Raw genomic sequence first — 12022 nt, forward strand, 5'->3', positions numbered from 1 at the left:
TTCTCCGTTGAGATATTGCAGCCGCTGCTGTGTCCAGGCCCAGGAGCCTTAGCACTGTGCTGTGATGTCACTCAATACCACTGACATCACTAGGTGTAAACAACATCTCTCCTTTGCTGTGTATGTGACTATGGAGCTGTTTGGTGATGTCGTCTATTACGGCCTTCATAGAAGCAACAGGAGATTGTTGCATCCATCTTGAACCCTCAGAACTACAGTGCTATGATGTCACTCACTTCCACAGGCCTTGCAGAGTGTAAACAACAACAACCCAGCTTTGTTGTGTATGTAACCAAAGGGATTTGTGATGTCACCTAGAACCTTCACAGCAGCGACAGCTTTATGAGGAGCATCAGCACTGCTCTGCCTGAGCAGAACCATCACCGCCATAGGTTGTCAAATAACCCGGATTTAACCCACACAGGTAAGTCCAATGGGGTGCAGGCATGTCCTCTATGCTTACAGCTTCCCGTGGGTGTTGGTTTGATACCGTTTGGGGACAGCCAAGGAGGCATCTGCAGGCAACAAAGGTAGGTGTGTGCTTGTGTGTGTGTTTCCTATGCAGATCCTAAGCCCAGTGTCACATGCAAGTAGGAGGAGTAAGAAGGGTTCCTGGCAAATCCGGGTTATGGATTGCATTTAAAAAGGCCCCGTGGGAGTGCAATGGGCCCCTGTCTTGCTGCTTAGCAATAATGGTATGGGTTTAGGTTCTGCTGTGTGTACTGGTGGTTGACTGCCCCCCAGCCCAGAGTGTGCATGGAAAATTGTCTGGCAGCCTCCCTGACAGCAAGCAGTGATAGTGCCCATGAAGGGGACCTTGTTGGGCCCGCCCCTTTCACGGTTATCGCTTCTCGGCCTTTTGGCTAAGATCAAGTGTAGTATCTGTTCTTATCAGTTTAATATCTGATACGTCCCCTATCTGGGGACCATATATTAAATGGATTTTTGAGAACGGGGGCCGATTTCGAAGCTTGCTTCCGTCGCCCTATGCATTGACCCGATATGGCAGTATCTTCGGGTACAGTGCACCACCCCCTTACAGGGTTAAAAAGAAAGATTCCTACTTTCATTGCTACCTGCTTGCTGGCTAGCCAGCTAGCCAGCCCTGTGGGCCTTGCTGCTGCTGCAGCCAAAAAACAAAAGGTGGTGCTGCTGCTGCTTCTGCTGCTTCTGCTTCTGCTTGTGTCTGGCCCCTGTTGGAGCGTCCAGGCACAGGACTTCTGCTGCTGCTGACTAAATGGCCTCCTTAATTGGATCATTTGAGTAGCCAGCACACCTGTGCAGGTAGGGCATGACATGATAGGCAGCTGCCTTGATAGCGGGTGGGTGCTGAATGTTCCTAATTGACAAAATAAGATTAATGCTTATGAAGAAATATAAAATCTCATCCCTTCCCCAATATCGCGCCACACCCCTACCCCTTAATTCCCTGGTTGAACGTGATGGACATATGTCTTTTTTCGACCGTACTAACTATGTAACTATGTAACATAACATGGGGGGGGGGTCTCCTGGCTGTTCACACAGGTGTGTCATTGCTGTACATTGACCATGCATTGCTTCTGTGGTATTGCAAAGGCAAAGACAAATGCTTCCAGCCATCCATTGCACTAATGGATTGGTCATCAGCTGGCTGTCTATGTCCCGCATCAATATAGACCAAAGTACAGAGGGTTAGGCTATGCTATTGTGCACCTACCTGATGCATCAGAAGGTGCGAGGCCCTTGCTAAATTCTGTGCACAGACTTTGAGATCTATGCTTTAGACTGTATCTAAACCTGCTCCAACATGGACTGACATTCTGGCCTACTTTCAGCCGATGCGACTTGTCTGTCGCTGAACAGTCGCTTTTTATGTATTCAGCACCTATGTATAATGTTGTAAAAATGCTCTAGAAGCTAAAGTCGCAGAAATGTCACACATATTTGGCCTGCAACTTTCTGTGCGACAAATTCAGACAGGAAAAATCAGTATAAATCCTTAGAAAATTATCCCCCAGTGTCTCCATCTGCTGGCGGTATTGAATAAGCATTGCTGCACTGATGGGGTATGCATTAGACGAAAAAAAAGAAGAAAAAGAAGAATAATACGCCCAGAAAAGAGGCGAAAAGGAGAAAAACGTAAAAAAACGTGAAAAAAAAGTAAGAGGAAGAGAAGGGAAAAAAAGGTGGAAATGGGTTTAAAAGTGATTTCGGCGGAGAAATATATATATATATATATATATATATATATATATATATATATATGCGCACACACACACATAGATATAAACGTATTCTCCGTTGAGATATTGCAGCCGCTGCTGTGTCCAGGCCCAGGAGCCTTAGCACTGTGCTGTGATGTCACTCAATACCACTGACATCACTAGGTGTAAACAACATCTCTCCTTTGCTGTGTATGTGACTATGGAGCTGTTTGGTGATGTCGTCTATTACGGCCTTCATAGAAGCAACAGGAGATTGTTGCATCCATCTTGAACCCTCAGAACTACAGTGCTATGATGTCACTCACTTCCACAGGCCTTGCAGAGTGTAAACAACAACAACCCAGCTTTGTTGTGTATGTAACCAAAGGGATTTGTGATGTCACCTAGAACCTTCACAGCAGCGACAGCTTTATGAGGAGCATCAGCACTGCTCTGCCTGAGCAGAACCATCACCGCCATAGGTTGTCAAATAACCCGGATTTAACCCACACAGGTAAGTCCAATGGGGTGCAGGCATGTCCTCTATGCTTACAGCTTCCCGTGGGTGTTGGTTTGATACCGTTTGGGGACAGCCAAGGAGGCATCTGCAGGCAACAAAGGTAGGTGTGTGCTTGTGTGTGTGTTTCCTATGCAGATCCTAAGCCCAGTGTCACATGCAAGTAGGAGGAGTAAGAAGGGTTCCTGGCAAATCCGGGTTATGGATTGCATTTAAAAAGGCCCCGTGGGAGTGCAATGGGCCCCTGTCTTGCTGCTTAGCAATAATGGTATGGGTTTAGGTTCTGCTGTGTGTACTGGTGGTTGACTGCCCCCCAGCCCAGAGTGTGCATGGAAAATTGTCTGGCAGCCTCCCTGACAGCAAGCAGTGATAGTGCCCATGAAGGGGACCTTGTTGGGCCCGCCCCTTTCACGGTTATCGCTTCTCGGCCTTTTGGCTAAGATCAAGTGTAGTATCTGTTCTTATCAGTTTAATATCTGATACGTCCCCTATCTGGGGACCATATATTAAATGGATTTTTGAGAACGGGGGCCGATTTCGAAGCTTGCTTCCGTCGCCCTATGCATTGACCCGATATGGCAGTATCTTCGGGTACAGTGCACCACCCCCTTACAGGGTTAAAAAGAAAGATTCCTACTTTCATTGCTACCTGCTTGCTGGCTAGCCAGCTAGCCAGCCCTGTGGGCCTTGCTGCTGCTGCAGCCAAAAAACAAAAGGTGGTGCTGCTGCTGCTTCTGCTGCTTCTGCTTCTGCTTGTGTCTGGCCCCTGTTGGAGCGTCCAGGCACAGGACTTCTGCTGCTGCTGACTAAATGGCCTCCTTAATTGGATCATTTGAGTAGCCAGCACACCTGTGCAGGTAGGGCATGACATGATAGGCAGCTGCCTTGATAGCGGGTGGGTGCTGAATGTTCCTAATTGACAAAATAAGATTAATGCTTATGAAGAAATATAAAATCTCATCCCTTCCCCAATATCGCGCCACACCCCTACCCCTTAATTCCCTGGTTGAACGTGATGGACATATGTCTTTTTTCGACCGTACTAACTATGTAACTATGTAACATAACATGGGGGGGTCTCCTGGCTGTTCACACAGGTGTGTCATTGCTGTACATTGACCATGCATTGCTTCTGTGGTATTGCAAAGGCAAAGACAAATGCTTCCAGCCATCCATTGCACTAATGGATTGGTCATCAGCTGGCTGTCTATGTCCCGCATCAATATAGACCAAAGTACAGAGGGTTAGGCTATGCTATTGTGCACCTACCTGATGCATCAGAAGGTGCGAGGCCCTTGCTAAATTCTGTGCACAGACTTTGAGATCTATGCTTTAGACTGTATCTAAACCTGCTCCAACATGGACTGACATTCTGGCCTACTTTCAGCCGATGCGACTTGTCTGTCGCTGAACAGTCGCTTTTTATGTATTCAGCACCTATGTATAATGTTGTAAAAATGCTCTAGAAGCTAAAGTCGCAGAAATGTCACACATATTTGGCCTGCAACTTTCTGTGCGACAAATTCAGACAGGAAAAATCAGTATAAATCCTTAGAAAATTATCCCCCAGTGTCTCCATCTGCTGGCGGTATTGAATAAGCATTGCTGCACTGATGGGGTATGCATTAGACGAAAAAAAAGAAGAAAAAGAAGAATAATACGCCCAGAAAAGAGGCGAAAAGGAGAAAAACGTAAAAAAACGTGAAAAAAAAGTAAGAGGAAGAGAAGGGAAAAAAAGGTGGAAATGGGTTTAAAAGTGATTTCGGCGGAGAAATATATATATATATATATATATATATATATATATATATATATATATATATGCGCACACACACACATAGATATAAACGTATTCTCCGTTGAGATATTGCAGCCGCTGCTGTGTCCAGGCCCAGGAGCCTTAGCACTGTGCTGTGATGTCACTCAATACCACTGACATCACTAGGTGTAAACAACATCTCTCCTTTGCTGTGTATGTGACTATGGAGCTGTTTGGTGATGTCGTCTATTACGGCCTTCATAGAAGCAACAGGAGATTGTTGCATCCATCTTGAACCCTCAGAACTACAGTGCTATGATGTCACTCACTTCCACAGGCCTTGCAGAGTGTAAACAACAACAACCCAGCTTTGTTGTGTATGTAACCAAAGGGATTTGTGATGTCACCTAGAACCTTCACAGCAGCGACAGCTTTATGAGGAGCATCAGCACTGCTCTGCCTGAGCAGAACCATCACCGCCATAGGTTGTCAAATAACCCGGATTTAACCCACACAGGTAAGTCCAATGGGGTGCAGGCATGTCCTCTATGCTTACAGCTTCCCGTGGGTGTTGGTTTGATACCGTTTGGGGACAGCCAAGGAGGCATCTGCAGGCAACAAAGGTAGGTGTGTGCTTGTGTGTGTGTTTCCTATGCAGATCCTAAGCCCAGTGTCACATGCAAGTAGGAGGAGTAAGAAGGGTTCCTGGCAAATCCGGGTTATGGATTGCATTTAAAAAGGCCCCGTGGGAGTGCAATGGGCCCCTGTCTTGCTGCTTAGCAATAATGGTATGGGTTTAGGTTCTGCTGTGTGTACTGGTGGTTGACTGCCCCCCAGCCCAGAGTGTGCATGGAAAATTGTCTGGCAGCCTCCCTGACAGCAAGCAGTGATAGTGCCCATGAAGGGGACCTTGTTGGGCCCGCCCCTTTCACGGTTATCGCTTCTCGGCCTTTTGGCTAAGATCAAGTGTAGTATCTGTTCTTATCAGTTTAATATCTGATACGTCCCCTATCTGGGGACCATATATTAAATGGATTTTTGAGAACAGGGGCCGATTTCGAAGCTTGCTTCCGTCGCCCTATGCATTGACCCGATATGGCAGTATCTTCGGGTACAGTGCACCACCCCCTTACAGGGTTAAAAAGAAAGATTCCTACTTTCATTGCTACCTGCTTGCTGGCTAGCCAGCTAGCCAGCCCTGTGGGCCTTGCTGCTGCTGCAGCCAAAAAACAAAAGGTGGTGCTGCTTCTGCTGCTTCTGCTGCTTCTGCTTCTGCTTGTGTCTGGCCCCTGTTGGAGCGTCCAGGCACAGGACTTCTGCTGCTGCTGACTAAATGGCCTCCTTAATTGGATCATTTGAGTAGCCAGCACACCTGTGCAGGTAGGGCATGACATGATAGGCAGCTGCCTTGATAGCGGGTGGGTGCTGAATGTTCCTAATTGACAAAATAAGATTAATGCTTATGAAGAAATATAAAATCTCATCCCTTCCCCAATATCGCGCCACACCCCTACCCCTTAATTCCCTGGTTGAACGTGATGGACATATGTCTTTTTTCGACCGTACTAACTATGTAACTATGTAACATAACATGGGGGGGGGGGTCTCCTGGCTGTTCACACAGGTGTGTCATTGCTGTACATTGACCATGCATTGCTTCTGTGGTATTGCAAAGGCAAAGACAAATGCTTCCAGCCATCCATTGCACTAATGGATTGGTCATCAGCTGGCTGTCTATGTCCCGCATCAATATAGACCAAAGTACAGAGGGTTAGGCTATGCTATTGTGCACCTACCTGATGCATCAGAAGGTGCGAGGCCCTTGCTAAATTCTGTGCACAGACTTTGAGATCTATGCTTTAGACTGTATCTAAACCTGCTCCAACATGGACTGACATTCTGGCCTACTTTCAGCCGATGCGACTTGTCTGTCGCTGAACAGTCGCTTTTTATGTATTCAGCACCTATGTATAATGTTGTAAAAATGCTCTAGAAGCTAAAGTCGCAGAAATGTCACACATATTTGGCCTGCAACTTTCTGTGCGACAAATTCAGACAGGAAAAATCAGTATAAATCCTTAGAAAATTATCCCCCAGTGTCTCCATCTGCTGGCGGTATTGAATAAGCATTGCTGCACTGATGGGGTATGCATTAGACGAAAAAAAAGAAGAAAAAGAAGAATAATACGCCCAGAAAAGAGGCGAAAAGGAGAAAAACGTAAAAAAACGTGAAAAAAAAGTAAGAGGAAGAGAAGGGAAAAAAAGGTGGAAATGGGTTTAAAAGTGATTTCGGCGGAGAAATATATATATATATATATATATATATATATATATATATATATATATGCGCACACACACACATAGATATAAACGTATTCTCCGTTGAGATATTGCAGCCGCTGCTGTGTCCAGGCCCAGGAGCCTTAGCACTGTGCTGTGATGTCACTCAATACCACTGACATCACTAGGTGTAAACAACATCTCTCCTTTGCTGTGTATGTGACTATGGAGCTGTTTGGTGATGTCGTCTATTACGGCCTTCATAGAAGCAACAGGAGATTGTTGCATCCATCTTGAACCCTCAGAACTACAGTGCTATGATGTCACTCACTTCCACAGGCCTTGCAGAGTGTAAACAACAACAACCCAGCTTTGTTGTGTATGTAACCAAAGGGATTTGTGATGTCACCTAGAACCTTCACAGCAGCGACAGCTTTATGAGGAGCATCAGCACTGCTCTGCCTGAGCAGAACCATCACCGCCATAGGTTGTCAAATAACCCGGATTTAACCCACACAGGTAAGTCCAATGGGGTGCAGGCATGTCCTCTATGCTTACAGCTTCCCGTGGGTGTTGGTTTGATACCGTTTGGGGACAGCCAAGGAGGCATCTGCAGGCAACAAAGGTAGGTGTGTGCTTGTGTGTGTGTTTCCTATGCAGATCCTAAGCCCAGTGTCACATGCAAGTAGGAGGAGTAAGAAGGGTTCCTGGCAAATCCGGGTTATGGATTGCATTTAAAAAGGCCCCGTGGGAGTGCAATGGGCCCCTGTCTTGCTGCTTAGCAATAATGGTATGGGTTTAGGTTCTGCTGTGTGTACTGGTGGTTGACTGCCCCCCAGCCCAGAGTGTGCATGGAAAATTGTCTGGCAGCCTCCCTGACAGCAAGCAGTGATAGTGCCCATGAAGGGGACCTTGTTGGGCCCGCCCCTTTCACGGTTATCGCTTCTCGGCCTTTTGGCTAAGATCAAGTGTAGTATCTGTTCTTATCAGTTTAATATCTGATACGTCCCCTATCTGGGGACCATATATTAAATGGATTTTTGAGAACGGGGGCCGATTTCGAAGCTTGCTTCCGTCGCCCTATGCATTGACCCGATATGGCAGTATCTTCGGGTACAGTGCACCACCCCCTTACAGGGTTAAAAAGAAAGATTCCTACTTTCATTGCTACCTGCTTGCTGGCTAGCCAGCTAGCCAGCCCTGTGGGCCTTGCTGCTGCTGCAGCCAAAAAACAAAAGGTGGTGCTGCTGCTGCTTCTGCTGCTTCTGCTTCTGCTTGTGTCTGGCCCCTGTTGGAGCGTCCAGGCACAGGACTTCTGCTGCTGCTGACTAAATGGCCTCCTTAATTGGATCATTTGAGTAGCCAGCACACCTGTGCAGGTAGGGCATGACATGATAGGCAGCTGCCTTGATAGCGGGTGGGTGCTGAATGTTCCTAATTGACAAAATAAGATTAATGCTTATGAAGAAATATAAAATCTCATCCCTTCCCCAATATCGCGCCACACCCCTACCCCTTAATTCCCTGGTTGAACGTGATGGACATATGTCTTTTTTCGACCGTACTAACTATGTAACTATGTAACATAACATGGGGGGGGGGGGGGGGTCTCCTGGCTGTTCACACAGGTGTGTCATTGCTGTACATTGACCATGCATTGCTTCTGTGGTATTGCAAAGGCAAAGACAAATGCTTCCAGCCATCCATTGCACTAATGGATTGGTCATCAGCTGGCTGTCTATGTCCCGCATCAATATAGACCAAAGTACAGAGGGTTAGGCTATGCTATTGTGCACCTACCTGATGCATCAGAAGGTGCGAGGCCCTTGCTAAATTCTGTGCACAGACTTTGAGATCTATGCTTTAGACTGTATCTAAACCTGCTCCAACATGGACTGACATTCTGGCCTACTTTCAGCCGATGCGACTTGTCTGTCGCTGAACAGTCGCTTTTTATGTATTCAGCACCTATGTATAATGTTGTAAAAATGCTCTAGAAGCTAAAGTCGCAGAAATGTCACACATATTTGGCCTGCAACTTTCTGTGCGACAAATTCAGACAGGAAAAATCAGTATAAATCCTTAGAAAATTATCCCCCAGTGTCTCCATCTGCTGGCGGTATTGAATAAGCATTGCTGCACTGATGGGGTATGCATTAGACGAAAAAAAAGAAGAAAAAGAAGAATAATACGCCCAGAAAAGAGGCGAAAAGGAGAAAAACGTAAAAAAACGTGAAAAAAAAGTAAGAGGAAGAGAAGGGAAAAAAAGGTGGAAATGGGTTTAAAAGTGATTTCGGCGGAGAAATATATATATATATATATATATATATATATATATATATATATATGCGCACACACACACATAGATATAAACGTATTCTCCGTTGAGATATTGCAGCCGCTGCTGTGTCCAGGCCCAGGAGCCTTAGCACTGTGCTGTGATGTCACTCAATACCACTGACATCACTAGGTGTAAACAACATCTCTCCTTTGCTGTGTATGTGACTATGGAGCTGTTTGGTGATGTCGTCTATTACGGCCTTCATAGAAGCAACAGGAGATTGTTGCATCCATCTTGAACCCTCAGAACTACAGTGCTATGATGTCACTCACTTCCACAGGCCTTGCAGAGTGTAAACAACAACAACCCAGCTTTGTTGTGTATGTAACCAAAGGGATTTGTGATGTCACCTAGAACCTTCACAGCAGCGACAGCTTTATGAGGAGCATCAGCACTGCTCTGCCTGAGCAGAACCATCACCGCCATAGGTTGTCAAATAACCCGGATTTAACCCACACAGGTAAGTCCAATGGGGTGCAGGCATGTCCTCTATGCTTACAGCTTCCCGTGGGTGTTGGTTTGATACCGTTTGGGGACAGCCAAGGAGGCATCTGCAGGCAACAAAGGTAGGTGTGTGCTTGTGTGTGTGTTTCCTATGCAGATCCTAAGCCCAGTGTCACATGCAAGTAGGAGGAGTAAGAAGGGTTCCTGGCAAATCCGGGTTATGGATTGCATTTAAAAAGGCCCCGTGGGAGTGCAATGGGCCCCTGTCTTGCTGCTTAGCAATAATGGTATGGGTTTAGGTTCTGCTGTGTGTACTGGTGGTTGACTGCCCCCCAGCCCAGAGTGTGCATGGAAAATTGTCTGGCAGCCTCCCTGACAGCAAGCAGTGATAGTGCCCATGAAGGGGACCTTGTTGGGCCCGCCCCTTTCACGGTTATCGCTTCTCGGCCTTTTGGCTAAGATCAAGTGTAGTATCTGTTCTTATCAGTTTAATATCTGATACGTCCCCTATCTGGGGACCATATATTAACCCCTTAAGGACCGGAGGTTTTTCCGTTTTTGCATTTTCGTTTTTTGCTCCTTGCCTTTAAAAAATCATAACTCTTTCAAATTTACACCTAAAAATCCATATGATGGCTTATTTTTTGCGCCACCAATTCTACTTTGTAATGACGTCAGTCATTTTGCCCAAAAATCTATGGTGAAGCGGGAAAAAAAATCATTGTGCGACAAAATTGAAAAAAAAAACGCTGTTTTGTAACTTTTGGGGGCTTCCGTTTCTACGTTGTACATTTTTCGGTAAAAATGACACCTGATATGTATTCTGTAGGTCCATACGATTAAAATTATACCCTACTTATATAGGTTTGATTTTGTCGGACTTCTGGAAAAAATCATAACTACATGCAGGAAAATTAATACGTTTAAAATTGTCATCTTCTGACCCCTATAACTTTTTTATTTTTCCGTGTATGGGGCGGTATGAGGGCTCATTTTTTGCGCTGTGATCTGAAGTTTTTAACGGTACCATTTTTGCATTGATAGGACTTATTGATCACTTTTTATTCATTTTTAAATGATATAAAAAGTGACCAAAAATGCACTATTTTGGACTTTGGAATTTTTTTGCGCGCACACCATTGACCGAGCGGTTTAATTAATGATATATTTTTATAATTCGGACATTTCCGCACGCGGTGATACCACATATGTTTATTTTTATTTTTATTTACACTGTGTTTTTTTTTTTATTGGAAAAGGGGGGTGATTCAAACTTTTAATAGGGGAGGAGTTAAATGATCTTTATTCACTTTTTTTTTTCACTTTTTTTTTGCAGTGTTATAGGTCCCATAGGGACCTATAAAACTGCACACACTGATCTTCTATGTTGATCACTGGTTTCTCATAAGAAACCAGTGATCAACGATTCTGCCGGATGACTGCTCATGCCTGGATCTCAGGCACTGAGCAGTCATTCGGCGATCGGACAGCGAGGAGGCAGGAAGGGGCCCTCCCGCTGTCCTGTCAGCTGTTCGGGATGCCGCGATTTCACCGCGGCTATCCCGAACAGCCCACTGAGCTAGCCGGGATGCTTTCGGTTTCACTTTAGACGCGGCGTTCAACTTTGAACGCCGCGTCTAAAGGGTTAATAGCGCGCGGCACAGCGATCAATGCCGCGCGCTATTAGCCACGGGTCCCGGCCGTTGTTAGAGGCCGGGCCCGACCCGCTATGACGCGGGGCCACGCCGTGGCCCCGCGTTATAGATCGGGAGTGGACACATGACGTTCCAGTACGTCATGTGTCCTTAAGGGGTTAAATGGATTTTTGAGAACGGGGGCCGATTTCGAAGCTTGCTTCCGTCGCCCTATGCATTGACCCGATATGGCAGTATCTTCGGGTACAGTGCACCACCCCCTTACAGGGTTAAAAAGAAAGATTCCTACTTTCATTGCTACCTGCTTGCTGGCTAGCCAGCTAGCCAGCCCTGTGGGCCTTGCTGCTGCTGCAGCCAAAAAACAAAAGGTGGTGCTGCTGCTGCTTCTGCTGCTTCTGCTTCTGCTTGTGTCTGGCCCCTGTTGGAGCGTCCAGGCACAGGACTTCTGCTGCTGCTGACTAAATGGCCTCCTTAATTGGATCATTTGAGTAGCCAGCACACCTGTGCAGGTAGGGCATGACATGATAGGCAGCTGCCTTGATAGCGGGTGGGTGCTGAATGTTCCTAATTGACAAAATAAGATTAATGCTTATGAAGAAATATAAAATCTCATCCCTTCCCCAATATCGCGCCACACCCCTACCCCTTAATTCCCTGGTTGAACGTGATGGACATATGTCTTTTTTCGACCGTACTAACTATGTAACTATGTAACATAACATGGGGGGGGGGGGGGGGTCTCCTGGCTGTTCACACAGGTGTGTCATTGCTGTACATTGACCATGCATTGCTTCTGTGGTATTGCAAAGGCAAAGACAAATGCTTCCAGCCATCCATTGC

At 46.1% G+C, this 12022-nt stretch overlaps 4 non-coding genes and 2 pseudogenes across 4 annotated transcripts; all 6 read left to right on the plus strand.

The window, feature by feature from the left end:
- The first annotated feature begins 843 nt into the window (after positions 1–843).
- Positions 844–1034, plus strand: LOC130304922 (U2 spliceosomal RNA). The gene has a single exon (XR_008854628.1). It is a non-coding gene; the product is annotated as a U2 spliceosomal RNA (small nuclear RNA).
- A 2085-nt stretch (positions 1035–3119) lies between these two features.
- Positions 3120–3310, plus strand: LOC130304933 (U2 spliceosomal RNA). The gene has a single exon (XR_008854640.1). It is a non-coding gene; the product is annotated as a U2 spliceosomal RNA (small nuclear RNA).
- Positions 3311–5398: 2088 nt separating this feature from the next.
- LOC130304911 (U2 spliceosomal RNA) lies at positions 5399–5589 on the plus strand. Its single transcript, XR_008854617.1, has one exon. It is a non-coding gene; the product is annotated as a U2 spliceosomal RNA (small nuclear RNA).
- A 2091-nt stretch (positions 5590–7680) lies between these two features.
- Positions 7681–7871, plus strand: LOC130304945 (U2 spliceosomal RNA). The gene has a single exon (XR_008854652.1). It is a non-coding gene; the product is annotated as a U2 spliceosomal RNA (small nuclear RNA).
- A 2091-nt stretch (positions 7872–9962) lies between these two features.
- On the plus strand, positions 9963–10062 carry LOC130304946 (U2 spliceosomal RNA; annotated as a pseudogene).
- Positions 10063–11302: 1240 nt separating this feature from the next.
- On the plus strand, positions 11303–11441 carry LOC130304950 (U2 spliceosomal RNA; annotated as a pseudogene).
- Positions 11442–12022: the final 581 nt, after the last annotated feature.

The sequence above is a fragment of the Hyla sarda genome, unplaced genomic scaffold (assembly GCF_029499605.1).
Source record: "Hyla sarda isolate aHylSar1 unplaced genomic scaffold, aHylSar1.hap1 scaffold_1299, whole genome shotgun sequence".
Classification (NCBI taxonomy): Eukaryota; Metazoa; Chordata; class Amphibia; order Anura; family Hylidae; genus Hyla; species Hyla sarda.